Genomic DNA, 20,845 nt, shown 5'->3' on the forward strand with positions numbered 1-20,845 from the left:
GGGTTCTACCATGTAAAAGATTCCATTAGTCAGCTTCATTTTATCTCATAAAACATCTATGAGGCATTTACTTGTGCTTACTTATCTCTGTATCTTTCTCTGAGTGGGATTTCTCTTCTGGGACATTATTCAATAAATCTCCCCGCTCCCCTCCCCCCCCCCCCCCCCCCCCCCCCAGTATTTTCAGTATGGAAGCAAAGAGATCCTGGAGATTGCCTCTCCAACATTTCAAAATAGAATTAGTGAGGCTGTAGAAACTTATCTGAAGTTAAATTCTTATTTTTCACAGCACTTAACCAGAGGAAATTGTCAATCCACATGGGATTTAGGGAGGTAGGGAGGTAGGGAAAAAAAATTCATTAAAAACAAAAACCACTTACGTTTTTGTTAATCCAAAATGTGGACACTACTTATACAATATGTATTGTTTTTTGATGTTGTGTGTGGGCTACTGAGATCTTGAAAGTTGATAATGAAAATGCCCACACATAAAAGAGACCAAGTTAGAAAAAACTTTGTAATTTAATACTATACACCATTCTGCAAATATGTGCCATTTTTCCCCCTCAATGCTTTCATCTAACACACATTTGCTTTGTGTTGAATTTCCTCTCCACCAGCCTGGCCAAGCAGGATGTAAGGTTGCTGGTCTTAGGAGCCTGTGCAGGGAGAGTGAGGAGTACACCTAGTTTTGTTAGTAGAGATCAGATCTGACTGACAGTCCATGACCAATGCAAAGTTGAAACCACAGGCACCTGTGCCAATATCATTTCAAAAGGGCTAGGCAGGACCAGGCCCTAGGTCCAGTGTAAATGTTAATAACTAGGGATAACTAAAGAGAATCAGGACAAAGTTGAAGAAAAAAAATCCTGTGTCCCAAGATAGAACCACAAATAGTTTCACCAAGCATATTTTCATTTTTAAAAATAAGTTTTGCATTTTAGTAAAATATAATTGCTTTCATTTCATCTGATATAATTAAAGTTTGGAATTTTGTACCTCTATTTTGATATGGAAAGCATAATTCTTTGCAATTGTATCTCACCCTTTCCATTATTGATATGCGACAACATGAAATGGAGATCTGAGAGAATTTATTATCATTATTTTTGCCTATAATCTGCATTCTGTAGAATATATAAGTTAAAAGAATTAAATAGTATGTGAATATATACAAATCAAAAATTAAAAGAGAAATGTTTTGTAAAGGAGAGTGCAATTTTTGAAATAATCCAAATTAGAAATATACAAAGGATCTGAATCGAGATTTCTTGAAAGAAGATTTACAAATGGCCAATAATCATATGAAAACTAAGTATTATCAGTCTTTAGGGAAATGAAAATCAAAACCGCTATGAGATACCACTTCCCACACACTTTATGAGGACTTCATCATCATCATCATCATCATCATCATCATCATTGGATAGGAAATTACAACTATTGGTGAAGATGTGGAGAAAGTGTATCTCTTATTTACTTTTGGTCAGAATATAAAATGGTGCAGTTGCTTAAGAAAACAGTCTGGCTGTTCCCCAAAAAGTAAAACCTAGAGTTATCTTATGATACAGCAATGGCACTCCTAAGTTTATGACCTAGACAGCTTTAAAGTTCCCCTTAGCTTTACGAAGCTTTACTGTCAGCTTTAGACAGGTTTCTTCCTGACTACAGGACATTGACCTCCCTTTTCTTAAAGACTTTACTTTAGAAAACTTATAATTGAAATTTTTTTTTCTTTGCCCCTTTGAAATGTAAGTCTTCTATAACGTTCTTGCCAGGTTTAGAACTCAGCATGAGTTTAGAACTCAGCAATATCCTTCTCAAGGACCTGGTAGCCATCCCTTTGAAATATAACCGTCTAAGGAGACAGTGTTCCTATGTCCCAGTCCTTGTGTGGGAATAGGAATCTTACTTTCATAAAAGACAGTTATCAAACACAGAAGGCCTAATCACATTGACCAATTTCTATTAGCTCACTCTAACATTTAAAAATACTCTTGTGTTTTGTTTCAGCAGAATTGAGTTGAATCTCTCTTCCCTTCTGTAGTAGTCTTACAAAGGTCTCCCTTGCCTATTGAACCCCATCAGGGACAATTTGTCTTTAACATATATATCTAGGAGAAATAAAGAGATGCATCCACACAAAAGCTTACACATGGATGTTCCTAGCAGTTTTATTTATAATAGCCAAAAAGCTGAAACAATCAAAATGTCTATCCACTGATGAATTGATAAGGATATAATATATCCAAACATAGGAATTTTATTTGGCAATTAAAAAAAAAAAACTATGTGCAACAACATGGCTGATACTGAAAATATTATACTAAATGAAAGAAGTCAGTACAAATGATCACATATTGTCTGACACCATTTACACGAAGTGTCCAGAATACTATCTAGAACAGAAAAAGAAAGTAAACTGTTGGTTGCTTAAAGTTATGAAGCTGACAGGCAATGGGAAAGTGACAGCTAGCGGACATAGGTTTTCTTTCAAGAGGGATAAAAATATTCCAAAATTAGATTATGACAACAATAGTTGTACAACACTATAAATATGCCAAAAAAATTGAACTGTGCTCTTTAAGAGTGTGAATCATATAGTATGTGAATTATATCTTAAATGTTCTTCAGTATTAAGATTCTCTGTATCTTACACTTATTTATTTTTATTACCTTTATATCATATATGCATTTCATTTGTTTATTCATTTGTTTATTTATATCATATATGCATTTCATTCATATTGTTTATTTATTTATGCATTTCATTTGTTTATATTCATTTGTATATTTGTTTCACCTCCTCACCATATTGAAAATTCTCATAGGCAGGAGTTTTGCTTGTTCATTTGTTTTAGAATTTGTAAGTCTTAAGATTTTTTGGCACACAGTACAGTAGCTATATTAGTCTGGCTTAATCAGAGGCAGAGACAAGGTTTTGTGTGTGGTGGTTTATTTTGGGCCATATTCTTATGACACAGAATGAAATCGTGGAGAAAGAAAGCCAATAGAAGGAAGAGTTCTAGAGTAGCTCTCCTCTGTGGCAAATGGTACTCAATGCAAATGGGACCTTCCGGGGAGATTTATATATGGAGTTTCACAATCGACCACAAAAAGAACAAAAAGAGAAGTACTACCATTAGTTCTTATCTCCCATCATACAAGGGTTGTCCCATTAGGATGTTCACTGCAATGAGCTGTTAGTAAAGCATGCATAAGTGCAAAGTGCATTCATGCAAATTTCCTTGAAACAGAGTTATAAAAGCCCAGGACAAAAAAGCAAGAAAGAGTGATTGTGGTAATGCTAAGTGCTATTAATTAACGTATGTATGAAACTGTTTGCCTCAGCAATGGCCAGAATAGAGAGGATGTGATATAGGGTAACATAAATATCCAAAACACCAATAAACTTGATGGATACCTCGGTTCCCTTGGCTCCATTTAAAAGAACATGATCAGTAAGACTAGAAGAGCCTAACATATTCAGTGGGATGCTGAATCTCTCCCTCTAATATTTCCCCTCATCTCTCCTGTCTGAAGAACTACTGTTCTTTGCCCTGGCTTTCTCTGGCTCCACAACATCCAGGTATTTCCACACCTCACCTTCTGATTCTTTCCTGAGTCGTCCTCCTAACCATTTGTTTAGACAAATTAACCTTCAAATTTCTGAATTTCCTTGGAAAAGATATTCACAAAAGTCACAGTGTAAAGGTAATCCAATATATAGTCATAGACCATTAAAAATTTCACTCATTTTGTTAATGGTGGATAATAAATCAAACAAAACTAGATAAATTTTGGTAAGTGGGACCATATTTTCCATATGTATTGAAATGCTTAGACTGTAGTCAAAACACTATTGAATATATATTGAATATTGAGAATGTAAGTAAAATCTCCCAGCCTGCCTTCATAATCCATTTTTAATATAAAATAATAAGCTATTTTCTATTTTTTACTTCAGAAGTCTGCACATTTGTAGGTGCCTAAGTGGGAATGGGTCCCTACCAGCCTTTTTGTCTCTTGCCTATGGTATTCCAAGCTCATGGCCTTAAGTGACTTACATAGATCATGTGAATCTGGTCTGTTCACAGAAATCCTGAGTGCCCTTGTCTTTGGAAATCCAGAAACAGTATCAGTAACATCTCAATCAAAAACTTCCATTCTAACTACCATGTCATCTGGACCTAATATCTGAGTTCCCAATAGTTTTTACTCCACCAAATGGCCTGGACATTTGCCAGTGTTTGTATTACAGACACTATAGAGTCTTTCCAGAAAGTTTTGTCAAACAACAAGACTAACTGCAATCTTCCATAATTGCTCTCTCTGACAGGGCTGGAAGTGGTTAACCCTGACTCCTTAATAGTACTCTTTCATTACACAGACTGAAGTGATCGTCTCCTTAAACTTATAAAAAAGATCCACTAGTTAACCTGTTAATATATTTTTCCCAGAAAATGCCCCCACAATATTATTATGATAATAAATAGGCACATGCCTGCTTTCCAGTCAAATGATAAAAATCAGGACCACATATCTCAGGGCACATCTGTGGTTTGTTGAAAGTTAATTTCTTTCTTATAGGTACAATGCATTAGCAAATATATTCTGCTATATTTTGAGAATTGTCTAGATGGTAAGGGTACATTTTCCCTTATAAAAAACACATATTCTTCCATTATTATCTGTGATACAATAATCATCCATCCAGTTATGCAGCAGATCATTTCTCATACTACATACTTTGATACATTTCTTTAAGGTACTTGCAATATAGTTGACATATATTTTAATATAGTGGCTATATCATAAACCATATGTTTGACTCTAACCACCTACTACATTGGACTTTATGTAAGAAAATACATTTTGGGGCGCCTGGGTGGCTCATTTGGTTAGGTGACTGACTTTGGCTCAGGTCATGACCTCACAGTTCGTGAGTTCGAGCCCTGTGTTGGGCTCTATGCTGACAGCTCAGAGCCTGGAGCCTACTTCAGATTCTGTGTCTCCCCCTCTCTCTACCCTCCCCTGCTCACGCTCTGTGTCTCTCTGTCTCTCAATAATAAATAAACATTAAAAATTTTTTTTAATTAAAAAAAACACATTTTAATCTCAACAACTTCTCTCAGAGAAAAATATAAGGTTTTATATTTCATATCATATCCTCATAATCAATAGAATAAAATTATTAGTACATTATAAGTTCCACTCTTATCCAAAATCCAGTTTGTAATGTGTGATATGAGAAACAATGGTACTGGCTGTGATATTTCAAATTCAGATACACTGATCCACTAAGGCATAGGCTAATGAAGGATATATATAGGGAAAGTGTTTGATACTTAAGGGAGGGCCCTGTGATGTGTCCCAGGCTTGGGAAACTAATCTGTTTCTTTCCGACATTTCCAGGTAATTTGCAAACAACGACCTCATCTCTCAACTTGGCCAACAGGCATGTTAGTAAGACATGTGTTCCCATGCATTTTCTCTAGTTTCAGAAATAAAATCCTTTCATACATAATCAGTTTTTTTCTTTTCATCTGTTTGCTAGCTGTGGAATTACATTATTATCCTTTCATTCATACTGAGGGTTTTGCATAAATTGGTGCCAGCTTAATAATTCCTTACTCTGCTATCGTTGTGGAATGAGGAGTATGCTTCAATCTCTTAAAAATATAAGATTATGTGTATCAAACACCAGGACTGATTAATTACTATGATATGTAGCCAAGCATCCACATTAGTTTTTCTAGTGTAAGGCAATTTTTCTCTATCCAGGGTTCTGAATCACTAAGGAAGTCCCTAGTTATGAATATTCCTTCATTTGACCCCTCAATAAACCATTGCTTCTGCATCACAGTGAGTGCTCTAAGGTGACTGGCTGAAAACATCCCAATCAGAGTCAACATGCCCATCACTCACTTTCCTTTATGTTATGTGTCTGGCAGGTATCATTCTATCCCCCTATGTGTTTTCAGGCTCACAGGTTTTTTGCAAAGCTAGTTCCAAAACAACAGCTATTGGTGTCATTCAGTGTTGCTGAAGCACCAAGCAAAGTCTGTTCTAAGTTCACAGTTTGCAGAGTCCGAGAAGTAATCACTCTGGATTACCCTTCTGCCCTGGCAGCCAATTTCCAGAACAATAAAGTATACACATGCTACTTTTTATGAGACTTTCAAATAAAGCCAATCTCAAAAACTTGACCATTATAGGTAGTGTTTTTGAGGGGAAAAATAAACTGTAATGAGTTTTGAAATCTTCTTCCAGTTCTCCCCAGGAAAACTCTTAAGGTTTATATCAGTAACGGTAGTTGTGAAACAACTAGTGTCTGAAATTGGCATAGGATGCTTGTGTGAATGATACAGGATAAGCAGGATCAGGATTAATAGTATCTTTCCAGGCTTAGTGTGCATAAGGCAGATGGGCCTTCTGGTCTCATCAGCATTTTCCAGTGCCCGGCAGACTAGGTGTTCTACGTAACTTGCTGATTATTAATCTTGGAAGGAAACATTATTAAACCTTCCCCTTTGCTGTTAGCCATTTCAGTGTCTGCAGAGGAACATCCAGCAATAAAATGGGCATATGTTCCCTGAACCTTCCTCATCATTCACTAGAGTGTGTATTGTGTCATTGGATTTATGTGACCACTACATATTAGACTCCACAGGAAAGAGTGGTTCTAAGTGTCCTCTTTCTTTTTTTTTTTTTTTAATTTTTTAAAGTTTTATTTTATTTTTGAGAAAGAGAGAGAGAGAGAGAGACACATAGCACAAGTAGGGGAGGGGCAGAGAGAGAGAGAGACACAGAATCCAAAGCAGGCTCCAGGCTCTGAGCTGTCAGAACAGAGCCCGCCGCAGGGCTTGAACCCATGAACCGTGAGATCATGACCTGAGCCAAAGTTGGATGTTCAACTCACTGAGCCACCCAGGTGCCCCTAAGTGTCCTCTTTCTTAGGTTTGTATCTACTTCAAATAAGGGCATTAGTGCTTGTTATTAACATCTTAATCAATAAATCAGCACGTTATTTACCAGTTTACTCAGACTCAATTTTAAGGTCCCAAATAAGAACTGTGAATGATATATCAAGTTCGATGAATTTCCCTAAACTATGCTTGCAAGTAGTGGAAGGATTTTCCACTCTAGGAGCCTCCTTAGTAGCAGTCCTAGGCAAGACCTGCTACACTATTTCTTCAGATCTTGTGAAAGAGAAGGAACTTGTGATTCCTGTCTATATATAAAGTGACTGGGAAACATGCATGGGACTGGAATGAACTTTCAAAGTCATTAGTTGTTAAAAGTTTAGCTAGGGGCGCCTGGGTGGCTTAGTCGGTTAAGCATCCGACTTCAACTCAGGTGATGGTCTCACAGTCTGTGAGTTTGAGCCTCGCGTCTGGCTCTGTGCTGACAGCTCAGAGCCTGGAACCTGCTTCAGATTATGTGTCTCCTTCTCTCTGCCCCTCCCCTGCTCATGCTCTGTCTCTCTCTGTTTCAAAAATAAATAAAAACATTAAAAAAAATTTATAAAAAGAAAAAGTTTAGCTAAACTACTCCATGATATTGTTGGCCTGGCATCCATTTTGTATGATCAAGCAGCCTACAGGGATCTTGAACTGACACCTCTCCTGTGAGCATATGCCCTAGATAACAGCCAGCAGAGTCACAAGTAAATGTAACTTATAATACAACTCCCCAGCTGCCCTTGGAATAAGTGCTCACCCCTACGTCCCACAGCCTTTTCCTTGTGCACCTTTTGTGCACCCCCTGAAGTTTACCAAAACTCTGCTCTTTTTTATTTGAATTGACCAATTGGGTCTTATCCCAGGAACTTCAAAGCACTCTACCCAAGGCCTTTAATAAAGGCATGTGTTCCAGTTGCTGTTGTTATCTGCCTCTGTGTGTGTGGCCCCTCTCATGTACCTGGAAGCAAAAACCTTTTCTATTTCTGTTCCTTGTGATCTTCTGTTAATATGTGGTTCACCATCTTACACCCCAGGAGTCTATTTAGCAAATGTTAATTTAACAAAGTCACAATACCACCTGTAAGGACTTGTGCTAAATATGCAGGGTACTTGGGGTCTTAAGTAAGTATTGTTTTTCACTTGAGAAAGTGAAGGATATACAGTCAAGGAGATGAACTCAAATACTGGTCAACAAAGAGAATCTGATATCATCAGTAAAGAACCACATACAAGGAACTGGTCTTACATTTCAAATGAAATTTTAAAAAGTGTATACAGGTATAAATAAAGCAAAAGGGATCTGGAGTATACAAGCAAAAAAAAAAAAAAAAGCTAATATAAAAAGGGTCAGGATGTAGGTCTCTGGACCTAGAACATGGTAAATACTGGTAGCTGCTTGTAATGATGATTATCTGGAATGGAGGCAGACCTGCTGATCTGAAGAAGCTATGAACCTTGTATACACAATCACTGTTCAGTGTTTTAGTGTTTTCTTCTTTACCTGGTGATTATCCATTGTCACTGATTGTAGAGCTTCTCTCTTTATTTCCTAGGTATGGCAGTGGGTTTTATTTGTTTGTTTAATTTTTTTAAATTAATTTTTGTTTTTTAACCAGAGAGAGGTAGGGAGGTTGTTTTAACACCGTGTTCTCTATGGGGGCAACTTGGTAATATCTGGAAACATTTTTGGTTGTCACTGGACTGGACTGGAGTGTGTTACTGGAATTTAATGATTAGAGACCAGGAATGCTTCTTAAAGAAGATACCATACACAGGGAAGTCCCCTACAACAAAGAATTATTCACCCCTAAATATCAATATCAATAGTGCAAACGTGGACAAACACTGTTCTTACAGTAAATATATAGATGTCTCTTTATGATTTTTGTAGGTACTTGTGAACACAAATAATAAATGAGATAACAACAGTTTTCATATTTGATTATACATCAGAATTATATAACAGGGTTTTGAGAATGATGGATTCTAGGAATCCTCTCTAGACCTGTTAACTCAGAGTTTTAATGAATATATTTTATATTTTAAAGGACTAAAGAGTTACTTATGTTAGTGATGAGGGAGCATAAGGCAGGCTGAGAGCAAAGCACAAGCTAGCACCTCCCCCCAAGGTGAGACATATGTGACATTCCTCAGGCATTCCTGGCTGCCCAAGGACAAAGAAAAGGAAATAAAACAAATGGTTAACTGATAGAGATCACAGTCATGCAGGACTTGAGTCTCCATCACTTTATAAAGATCTTAGATAATTACAAGAAAAAGGCCATCTTATCAATAGCATAATCTCCAGAAATCTATACACTCAGTTTCCTGGAGACACCAGTATCACCTTCCCCTCCATAGTGATGTGGGGAAGGAAGGCAAGTAGGAAATAGCAGGTAAAATTAAATTTCCTTATAACGTGCAGCCAACTAACAAATACTTGAGACTGGTAGAGTAAAATGGTGCTCTAGGAACTCCCCACTTTCTTAATGTCAATGTTTTGCTAGAGGGAAAAAACAACCTTAGCTTGACAATAGCTAGGTCTCCACTAATCTGTGTCTTTAGCATATGAAACTCTTTGGAAACCTCCTTTTTAACTTTACCTCCTCCAGCCCTATAGGATGAGCCACTCTTCATAACCCCAGGGCAGCTCTTCCTGCCCACAGGTCCTGTCCCCATGCTTTAATAAAGTCACCTTTTGTACCAAAGATGTCTTCAAGAATTCTTTCTTGGTTGTCAGCTCCAAACCCCACCACCACCTCAAAACCTCATCATTAGGTACTCATGCTTGACAGTAACTAAAGTATTATCTCCATTTCTGGCTTACTAGAAAAAAGGGATTTTGTTTTCTTATTCTCTTTATTCTCACGGAAAGTTCTTATTGATCTGTTTGTTAAATTCTGCCTCCAAGCACGCATGGAAAAAAAAAAATAGAAAAATGTATTCTACATCAAAATTTGTCATCTCTACACATGAATTGAGGGATCAGCATAATGATTCAGATTATTAAAGTAATAGATATCATAGGAATTGTTGACAAAGCTGTAGCATACTGATACTTAGGTTCAAACGATTTCTTTTTCCATGAGGCTTACATCGATTGTCACAGTGATGAAAACTAAGAAAACATTTTCAACTTCTATTAATATTAGGCTTCATCTTTATTGCCTCTGCTATGTTTTTTTTTATTAAAATAGTACTCTAACTCAAGCACCTGAGTAAAAGTAACAAATATTTCTACCTTTCTCTTGTTAAAGCATTTTTATTTTTTTAAATGTTTATTTATTTTGAGAGACAGAGAGAGAGAGAGAGCAGGGAGGGGCAGAGAGAGGAAGAGAAAGAATTCCAAGCAGGCTCCATACCCAGCATGGAGTCCAACTCAGGGCTCTATCCCATGACTCTGGATCATGACCTGGGCCAAAATCAAGAGTCAAACGCGCTTAACTGACTGAGCCACCCAAGTGTCCTATTTGTCTTGTTAAAGCATTTTAAAAGAAATAAATCTCACTGCTTTTCTGACTAAAAATTATATGTGTTTTTCTGAAAACTAAATTGGATAGTACATAAGAATATAAAGATAAAAGTAAATAGTCACTGAATCACTTTTCCAGAGTTAAAACAACCATTTAAAAAATATATCTTTCAGTGTAACTTATATGTGCACAAAATACATTAACAATATTTCCTTAATTTAAAAAAGAATTGAAATAGTTTTCTGCCTGGTCATCATAGAGTAGCATATATTGAACTAATTCTACTGCCAAAAATTATTATGAAAGCTGAAAGATTCAGTAGCTGCTAATGTAAAAGAATCTGTATTCCAAAAATTTCCCCAAAAGACAGAAAGACAGAAAGGCAGGCAGGAAGTAAAGGAAGAAGGAAGAAAGAAAGGCAGAATTTCCTACTTTTAGATGGCTTCACCAATGAATTCTTTCGAATAGTGAAAGGAGAAATAATATCAATATTACGCACATTACACACATTAAAAACATGAAAATGCAATCCCAAACAAACAAAAACTAAAGGAGGTCATGACCACTAAACCAGCCATGCAAGAAATATTAAAGTGGACTTTGGGTAGGAAAAAAAAAAGACCCAAAGCAACTAAGACTAGAAAGGAACAGACATCACTAGAAACACCAACTTTACAGGTAACACAAAGACACTAAATTCATCTATCAAAAATCATCTGAACATAAGTGGATTAACACTCCAATTAAAAGACACAGGGTGTCAGAATGGATGAAAAAACAAGTCCCATCTATATGCTGCCCACAAGAGACTCATTTTAGACCTAAAGACATCTGCAGATTGAAAGTGAGGGGCTGGAGAACTATCTTTCTTGCTGATGGAGGTCAAAAGAAAGCCGGAGAAGCCATACTTATATCAGACAAACAAGATTTTAAACTAAAGACTGTAACAAGAGATGAAGAAGGGCACAATATTATAATTAAGAGGTCTATCCCTCAAGAAGATCTAACAATTTTAATTATTTATGTTCCCAAATTAGAAGCAGGCAAATATATAAATCAATTAATAACAAATATAAAGAAACTCATTAATAATAATAAAATAATAGTAGGGACTTTAATACCCCACTTATAACAATGAACAGATCATCTAAGCAGAAAATCAACAAGGAAAAAATGACTTCAAATAACACACTTGAGCAGGTGGACTTCACAGATATATTCAGAACATTTCATCCTAAAGCAGCAGAATACACATTCTTTTTGAGTGCACATGGAACATTCTCCAGAATAGATGACATACTGGATCACAAATCAGGCCTCAGCCAGTATAAAAAAAGTGAGATCATACCGTGCATATTTTTATACCACAACACTACGAAACTTGAAGTCAACCACAAGAAAAAATTTGGAAAGACTGCAAATACATGGAGGTTAAAGAACATCCTACTAAAGAATGAATGGATTAACCAAGAAATTAAAGAAAAAATTAGAAAGTGCATGGGAGCAAATGAAAATGAAAACACGATAGTCCAAAACCTTTCAGATGCAGTAAAGGCGGTCGTAAGAGGGAAGTATACTGCAATACAAAAAATGAAAATGCAACAGTACTATCCAGCTTACTTTATGGAGCACAGCTCTGACTTCAAAAGTCACAAGAAAGAAAACTACAAGAAAGCAATATTAGAGACCAATATCTCTCATGAATCTATAAATACAGTACTATATAAATATGATAAAACCATTACCAATGAGGTTTATTCCAAAAATCCAAGGTTGGCTTAACATTTGTAGATCAGCAAGGATAAAAACCATGATCATCTTAATAGAGGTATAAAGTTCTTTGTTAAAAACCTACAACTAACATCATATTTAATGGGAGGAATTATTGATTTTTTTTTCTGCCTTGGTCAATAAGCAAAGATGTCCATGATTACCATTCTGTTCAACATTTTAGATATTCAACATTAGAGGTATTAGCCAATAAAATAAAGAAAGAGAACTAAGAGGTATAAAAATTAAAAAGGAAGAAGTGATACCACCATTGTATTCAAAATGTCTCTATTACTTATTTAAAAATTCCAGAAGTTTCCATAAACATTACATCCATAAACATACACACTAAATTGCAAAGCTAAAAAAATTGTTATCTCCATACACTAGCAAACAAAAAAGTTGGAAATTATATAAAACATCACCAGTTAAAATTGCATCAGTTAGCATAAAATACTTAGAGCTCATCTAAGTAAAACTGGGCAAGTTACCTGCACTGAAAAATGAAACATTTTTCTAAGAAAAGTAAAGAACTAAATAAATGCTCACAAATGGGGAGACTCATAACATTTCTATTCTCCCTAAATTGATCTAATAGATCTTTGTAGGTATTCAATTCAATACCAGTCAGTTTTTAATGTCCAAGCCAAGATTTGGAGATGCAAGGAATATAAAATAGCCAAAGCAGTCTTTAAAAAGATGAATAAAATTTGAAGACTTAAACAACCAAAGATATACTATAATAAGTAAAATAATGTGATATAGGTACATGTGTTTACAAAAATCTACAAAGAAATATTGGAGGTCCCAGAAACAAACCCACAGATATATAGTTACTTGATTTATATAAAGACTTTTCTATAATTTAGAATATACTAGAGGTTGGTCTTTTCAATAAATGTTACTGGAACTATTAAATATTAGCACAGAAGAATTTTTACTACTATCTCTTACTATTCAAAAAGTTGTCCAAGAAAGTTTATGATCCCTTGTTCATAGTAAAATAATAAAGACTCAGGATAAAACATGAGTGCAATATATTCAAGGGCTTGAGAAAAACAAAGGTTTTTTTAAATAGAACATGAATAGCATTAAGCAAAGAAAAATTAGTATTTTAGAACTTCATCAAAAAGACATCTTTAACAGAGTACAAATGAAACTTTCAGAGTGGAAAAGACAGCTGTAATTTCCATATATGACATAGTACTCACACCTAGAATATATAAAGAACTACAGGTTAATTTTTTTTCTTTTTTTTAAGGTAAAGTACAAGACAAAACCTGGCCAAAACCTTAACTAGGAACTTGATCAATGAGAATGTCTAAATAGCCAAGATTATATACATTTGGTCAGAATTATTATTCATCACAGAAATGCAAATTTAAACATTGAGATGCTGAACACCCACCAAAATGGTAAAAATAAAAAGATTAAAAATGCCTGTGTTAGTAAGGATGTACAGCAATTTAAGCTGGCATATGTTACTGCTGTAATGTAAACTGGCAAAACAGTCTTAGAAAATGCTTTGTCAGTATCCAAAAAACTAAATATACATTTACCCCATAATTTAGCACATCCACCCTTAGTTATATACCCACGAGAAATAAGTACATATGACTACAAAAGTCATTTTTAAGAATATTCATAGCATCTTTATTCATAGTATCTCAAAACTGAAAATATCTGTTAACAGTGGCATGAGTGGATAAACTGTAATAAATTAAATGTGTATTAAATTGCAATAAAAGAACAGTATACTGATATGCACATTACAGATTAATTTTATAGATATTATATTGCCAATCAATATTAACAGAAATAAAAATAAATGGTCAGTTTAGGTTGATTTTAGTTACAGTGTGAAAGGTGCTAGGTAAGCCTGCGACATTGGTCTGTGACATAAATTACAGAGTTTATCAAATACTCCTGAGGCCATTTCAAAAGGAAACAGGAGCAAAAGTTGAGAAAAATGACTACATAGGAGGCTTCTGAACTCGATTCCTCCCATGAACCCACCAAATGTACAGCTACACATTGGGCAGAGTCACCTCCAAACTCCCAGATCCTCTCTGAGGTGTGGAAGGCCTTGAACCCCTTACTTTAGCTGGTAATACTTTATAATATAGCTGAAATTTGCCAAGAGAGTAGACTTTAAATGTTCTCACCCCACCCCCACCCCCCAAAAATAACTAAGATGATGGATGGATTATTTTTAATTTGTAGGGAAATCCTTTCACAATGTATATACATATCCAATCTTCATGTTGTGTACTTTAAATATCTTACAGTTTTGTCAACTTAATCTCAATAAAGCTGAGAGAAAAAAATTAAAATATTGGCAGAAACGTTAAAAAAAAAAAACAAAACCAGCCACCATGAAAGGTTTTTCACTGGCCAAAGTCAATATGAAAAGCATAGTGACAACAATAGACTGAAATACTTCATATATGTAAAAAAATATACTTGTTCATAATGATACCAAAATACATTTATTAACTCTGGAGTTTTCTAAAGCATTATATCATTGTTCTGAAATTAATAAATAATGGAAAATAATTTAGCATTTAATTACCCCTACTTTTCCAGATCAACTGTTTCAGAGCATCCTAATATTTGATGAAGAAATGTCATTTCTTGCCTCTCATCAGATAATTGCAAATTAACTGATGTAAAAGAAATGATAAAATTAGAAAATCACTATTTGCAATCACTTAAAAATAATAATAAATCTAGTCAATGATTATCAATGGTTGCTAAAACCATTAGGTGAAAGGTTAATGGATAACTTTACAATGGATGGATGCAGCTGACAACACCTGAGCCTACTTATCTATCTTAACTTCACAATTATAAGGACAGCAGACATGAATTTCCTGACTTAATGCAAAATAGAATGCATCACCTATAGAAAAATATTGCCATCCCCCAATGCATCTGAGTCTAATTAAGCCTGTTTTTTAATCAATTGAGAAAATGAGGAAGCAATCAGAATACTCTGCAGATCAAATGGACCCACTTTAAAATAAAAGATTTAGAGGTTAAAGTCTGGGATTGTGATGCCTCCCATTTTGGTTTTCTTTTTCAACATTACTTTGGCTATTTGGGGTCTTTTGGGGTTCCACACAAATTTTAGAATTGTCTATTCTAGCTCTATGAAAAATACTGTTGGTATTTTGACAGGGACTTCATTAAATGTGTAGATTGCTTTGTGTAGCATAGACGTTTTAACAATATTTTTTCTTCCAATCCATGAGTGTGGAATGTTTAAAGTTAAAATGTTATTTAAATTGACTTTAGTATCAGTAAGGTAAAAATTAGTTTCTTTCTCTTCTGATAGATATTAAAACCTTTGTAAAATATAAATGTTATTGAAATATTTTTTAAATGTTTATTTTTTTTTGAGAGAGAGAGAGAGAGTGTGAGTGTTAGTGGGGGAGGGGCAGAAAGTGAAGGAGAGAGAATCCCATTGAGGCTCCACGCTGTCAGCGCAGATCCTGACACAGAGCTCGAACCCACAAATTGTGAGATCATGACCTGAACCAAAGTTAAGAGTCAGACTCTTAACTGACTGAGCCACACATGTACCTCTAAAATACATATTTTTAATTAACCATCCAGAAATATCTACTGTTAATACTTCATGAATGATATTCCAGTTTTCTTGAAGCATATAAAAACTATTATGCATTATATTATCATTTTAGTTAATAATTATTATTTAATATACAGTGCTATTAATAACCAAAGAACTGAAAATATATATGCCAAGCCAAATAGTATATGTGTTTTAGGTATTGCACATAAATTAGGTCATTTATCCACGTGAAATCCCTAAAATGAATGCGTTACTACTTTGGTTACTTTACAAATTGAGCAACCTGATTTACAGTGGAGTTAAATAACACACTGAAGGTCACAGCTACTAAGTAAAGATGCTAAAAATCATACCCAGGCAATTTGACTGTGCAGGCTAATTTCTCTTGACAATATTTTAATAGAAAAAGACACCAATAGGAATTAGAGAATTAACTGATGAAATTAAAAATAAGTTTTGTTAAATCATTTTTACATTAAAAAAAACTTTAGTTTGGTCAACTTTTTTAAGATGCTGTTTTGTATGGTTTAATAACATTTCATGTCAAATGAAATGTAGCATTTCATGTCTGTATATGAGATTAGTGCATAATGAATGCATGTGTGTCTGCTTGTGTGTGCAGATTCTTTGCCAGGTTTTTATCATTAGTTTCAATCCTACACCTTAACTTCTATCACATGACTTTACTATATATTTACTAATTATATTCATAAGCCCCAAATTACACCTTTTATTATGTATTCATTTTCCATTTCTGTGTCTCTCTGTCTCTCTGATGCACACACAAACATACATACATACACATACACAGGTAGATGATATGAAGACAGACATGCATGTAATTCATCTATTTTTATTTTTAATATTTTAAAGTTTATTTATTTAAGTGATAAAGAGAGTTAGAGAGTGCAAGGAGGGGAGGGGCAGAGAGAGAGGGGGGAGAGAGAATCCAAAGCAGGCTCCACACTGACAGCTTGGAGCTGGATCTCACCAATTGTGAGTCCATGACTTGAGTCTAAATCAAGAGTTGGATGCTTGACCAACTGAACCACTCAGGTGACCCAATCCTTCGACTTTTAAAGAACAAAAAGGTTGCCCACCCTTTGGGGGAGGAAAATGATTACAGATTTATATTGAGTATCTTGTAGAATTTCTATAATGTTTTTAGAATTTTCCAGTAGAAGGAAACTGCATGATAAAATGATTTGGTTTGTTTAAAAAAATGCACACAGAATTAGGTATTACTAGCACTACTTAGAACTATTATATAGTTCAGGAAAATTTAATGGACTGAATTGCCAAAGTTTTTGATGAAAAAGTGGCAGAATTAGGATTAAAATCTATGATTGAATGTCAAAACCTAAGCTTGTATGAAACAAGCTATATCCTTTCATTTTTTAGTTTTCCATCTTATGCTCTAGAACCATTTATATATTAGAGTCATTTTATCCTTCACAAAAAACAGCTAATGATGGCTGTTTTTAATTTTAATGTCTTCATGGGTCTTTTTTCCACTCTAATTTTATATTTTTTAGTTTACTTTTGCTAATGTACAGTATTTATACATTTCACCAAATTTTATTTCTTATTAATTTATAATTTTGTTAAGTTAACACTGGGAGTTTTAAAAGTTGATTTCACCTGGAGGAGGAGCCAAGATGTCAGAACAGCATGGAAGCTTTTTGTGTGTCTCGCATCCATGAAATACAGCCAGACCAACACTAAACCATCCTACACACCTAGAAAACTGATTGGAAGATTGACACAACAATCTGCACAACCTGAACCACAGAATTCAGCAGGTACATGACATGAAGAGCTGAACTTCGGGAGCAAGAAGCCCTGAAAGGTAGGGAACCCCTTTAGCGGGCGGAGAGGGCAGAGACTGGGGAGGGAGGGAGCATACGGGAAAAGCGCCCCTCGCAAAAGCAGCTGGAGAGAAAGTGGAAAATTGGAAACAACTGCAGGGACTAGACTAAAAAGGGAGAAAGGAGAGGGTTTAAATTCCATTAAGACTGTAAACAAGGGGAGCACAAAGGCTGCAACTCCACAGCTCAATACCTAGCGGTGCTCTGGTGGGAAAGGTGAATCCCCAGGAACAGAGTGGGGTCCGGGAGATTCTCGGGCCACACGGGGAAAAGTGGTTCCACTGCTGGAAGGACATTTGGTAGAGACTGTTGAAGCCACCTGGTCCCAGCAGACCCCGGAAGGCAGCCACATTTGCTGGTACTAGGGCAAGGTTGTTGAGGGTGAAGCCTGTTGCCAGATGTGTGTGTGCGATTTTCCATGGTCCCTGAAACGCTGAGGCTACGCTGTTACGCGATCTTTTCTGGGGGGCGGGCTGCCACCTGGCTGCAGTCTTGGGGCACCTGCAACAGCAGAGTCCAACGGGCATTCCTTGGGTGCAGCCGACATTCGGCCATTGCTCATTCAGCCACTGCTTGGTGAGACCCTCCTGCAGAGGGGCGGAGCAGGTCAAAGCCGCAGTCCTTCGGAAGTAAGGGGCCGGGGAAAACAGCCGCATCTGAGATAAAATTTGGGAGAGAGGTACTGCTTGGGGCCTGGTCACAGAGAGTGGAAAAGTGGGGAGTGGTCAAGAGCTGAAGATGGAGGACCAGTGTGTGATTGCTGATCTGGGAGAACAGGCTGGGTGGCTGGGTGGTGCCATTTTTCACTGCTCCCCTGCATGCGCATGCACACCAAGGAGCACCGCAACAATCCACCCCAGTAGGCTAGCAGCGCCATCTAGGGGAGAGCGGAGCTGTTACACCGAGCCCTGCTCAACTGGGCCAACTTCGCTTTTCAAGAACACAAACCTCACCACCAGCTTAATTTATGGACTATAAAGAGCTATATGGACTGACATCTAGGAGAAAACGAAGCAATTTCAGTCCTACTTCAATCTGTTAGCAGGTTCATCTATTTAATTTTTTTTCTCTCCCTTTTTCCTTTTTCTCTTTTACAATTCTTTTCTTTTTCTTGAATACAGAAAGAGAAAAAACTCATTTTTATTTTCAAATTTTATTAAAAATATCTGTCTTTAATATTTATTACTATATTCTTTACCTTTGTGTAAATTTTTTCAAATTCTACCTTACTTCCATCGTTTTATATTAGTCTACTTCAGTGTACTCACCTTTTCAAATTTTCAAACAATTTCCTTTTCTTTCTTTTTTTTTCTTTTTTTCTTTTTCATTTATTTTGTTTTTCTTGAATGCAGAAAGAGAAAAACTTCAATTTTACTTTCATTTTCTTTTAAAATATCTTAATTTAATTTTATTACTATATTTTTTGCTTTTATGTAAATTTTTCAAATTCTACGGGGCACCTGGGTGGCTCGGTCGGCTGAACGTCCGACTTCGGCTCAGGTCATGACCTCGCGGTTCGTGAGTCGAGGCCCGCGTCGGGCTCTGTGCTGACAGCATAGAGCCTCGAGCCTGTTTCCGATTCTGTGTCTCCCTCTCTGCCCCTCCCCCACTCTCTCTCTTTCAAATATAGACATTAAAAATTAAAAAAAATAAATAAATAAAATTCTATCTTACTCCCATCATTTAATTTCAGTCTACTACAGGGTATCCACTTTTACAAATTTTCAAACGATTTCTTTTTTTTGTCTTTTCTTTTTTCTTTTTTTAAATCTTTTTCATTTCTTTTCTTTTTTCTTAAATACAGAAAACCAAAAAATTCACATTTCTGTTTAATTTTTTTTTAATTTTTTTTTAACGTTTATTTATTTTTGAGACAGAGAGAGACAGAGCATGAACGGGGGAGGGTCAGAGAGAGAGAGGGAGACACAGAATCTGACACAGGCTCCAGGCTCTGAGCTGTCAGCACAGAGCCCGACGCGGGGCTTGAACTCATGAACCGCGAGATCATGACCTGAGCCGAAGTCGGACGCTTAACTGACTGACTGAGCCACCCAGGCACCCCTCTTCTTAATTTTTATTAGAAATATCTTTCTATAATTTTTTCTACTATATTCTCTACTTTTGTGTATTTTAGTCTACTTTAGTGTATTCATTTTTTCAAATTTTCAAACGATTTCCTTTTTCTTTCTCTCCCTGCCCATTTTTTTGTTTGTTTGTTTGTTTGTTTCTCTAATCTGTCAAACCACTCTCTGCACCCAGACCAACACACCTAAGATCTGGCATCATCTATTCGATTTTTGTGTGGGTGTGTTTTTAATTTTTAATTTTAATATTTTTTTATTTTAATTTTTTAATTTCAATTTTTATACCTCAGTAATTCCTTTTCTCCCTTCAAAATGACAAAACGAAGGAATTCACCCCAAAAGAAAGAGCACGAAGGAACGAAAGCCAGGGATTTAACCAACACAGACACAAGCAAGATGTCTGAACCAGAATTTAGAATCACGATAATAAGAAAACCAGCTAGAGTCGAAAATAGATTAGAATCCCTTTCTGCAGAGATAAAAGAAGTAAAAAAAAGCCAGAATGAAATGAAAAATTCTATAACTGAGCTGCAATCATGGATGGATGTAGCGGCAGCAAGGATGGACGAGGCAGAACAGAAGAATCAGCGATATAGAGGGCAAACTTATAGAGAATAACGAAGCAGAAAAAAGAGGGAGATTAAGGCAAAAGAGCATGATTTAAGAATTAGAGAAATCAGTGATTCATTAAAAAGGAACAACAACAGAATCATAGGGGTCCCAGAGGAGGAAGACAGAGAAATAGTGGTAGAAGGGATATGTGAGCAAATCATAGTGGAAAACTTTCTTAACCTGGGGAAAGACACAGACATCAAAATCCAGGAAGCACTGAGGACCCCCATTAGAGTCAACAAAAACCGACCATCAACAAGGCATATCATAGTCAAATTCACAAAATACTCAGGCAAGGAGAGAATCCTGAAAGCAGCAAGGGAAAAAAAGTCCCTAATCTACAAGGGAAGACAGATCAGGTTTGCAGCAGACCTATCCACAGACTTGGCAGGCCAGAAAGGAGTGGCAGGATATATTCAGTGTGCTGAATCAGAAAAATATGCAGCCAAGAATTCTTTATCCAGCAAGGCTGTCATTC

At 35.9% G+C, this 20,845-nt stretch overlaps 1 long non-coding RNA gene across 1 annotated transcript in view; it reads left to right on the top strand.

The window, feature by feature from the left end:
- Positions 1-20,845, top strand: part of LOC132687831 (uncharacterized) — a 58,645-nt gene that overhangs the window by 18,989 nt on the left and 18,811 nt on the right. Inside the window, exon 2 of the long non-coding RNA XR_009614278.1 lies at positions 17,413-17,652. This is a non-coding gene — a long non-coding RNA (uncharacterized LOC132687831). The remainder of the gene's footprint in view (positions 1-17,412; positions 17,653-20,845) is intronic.

The sequence above is a fragment of the Panthera onca genome, chromosome A3, assembly GCF_046562875.1.
Source record: "Panthera onca isolate mPanOnc1 chromosome A3, mPanOnc1 haplotype 2, whole genome shotgun sequence".
NCBI classification, from domain to species: Eukaryota; Metazoa; Chordata; class Mammalia; order Carnivora; family Felidae; genus Panthera; species Panthera onca.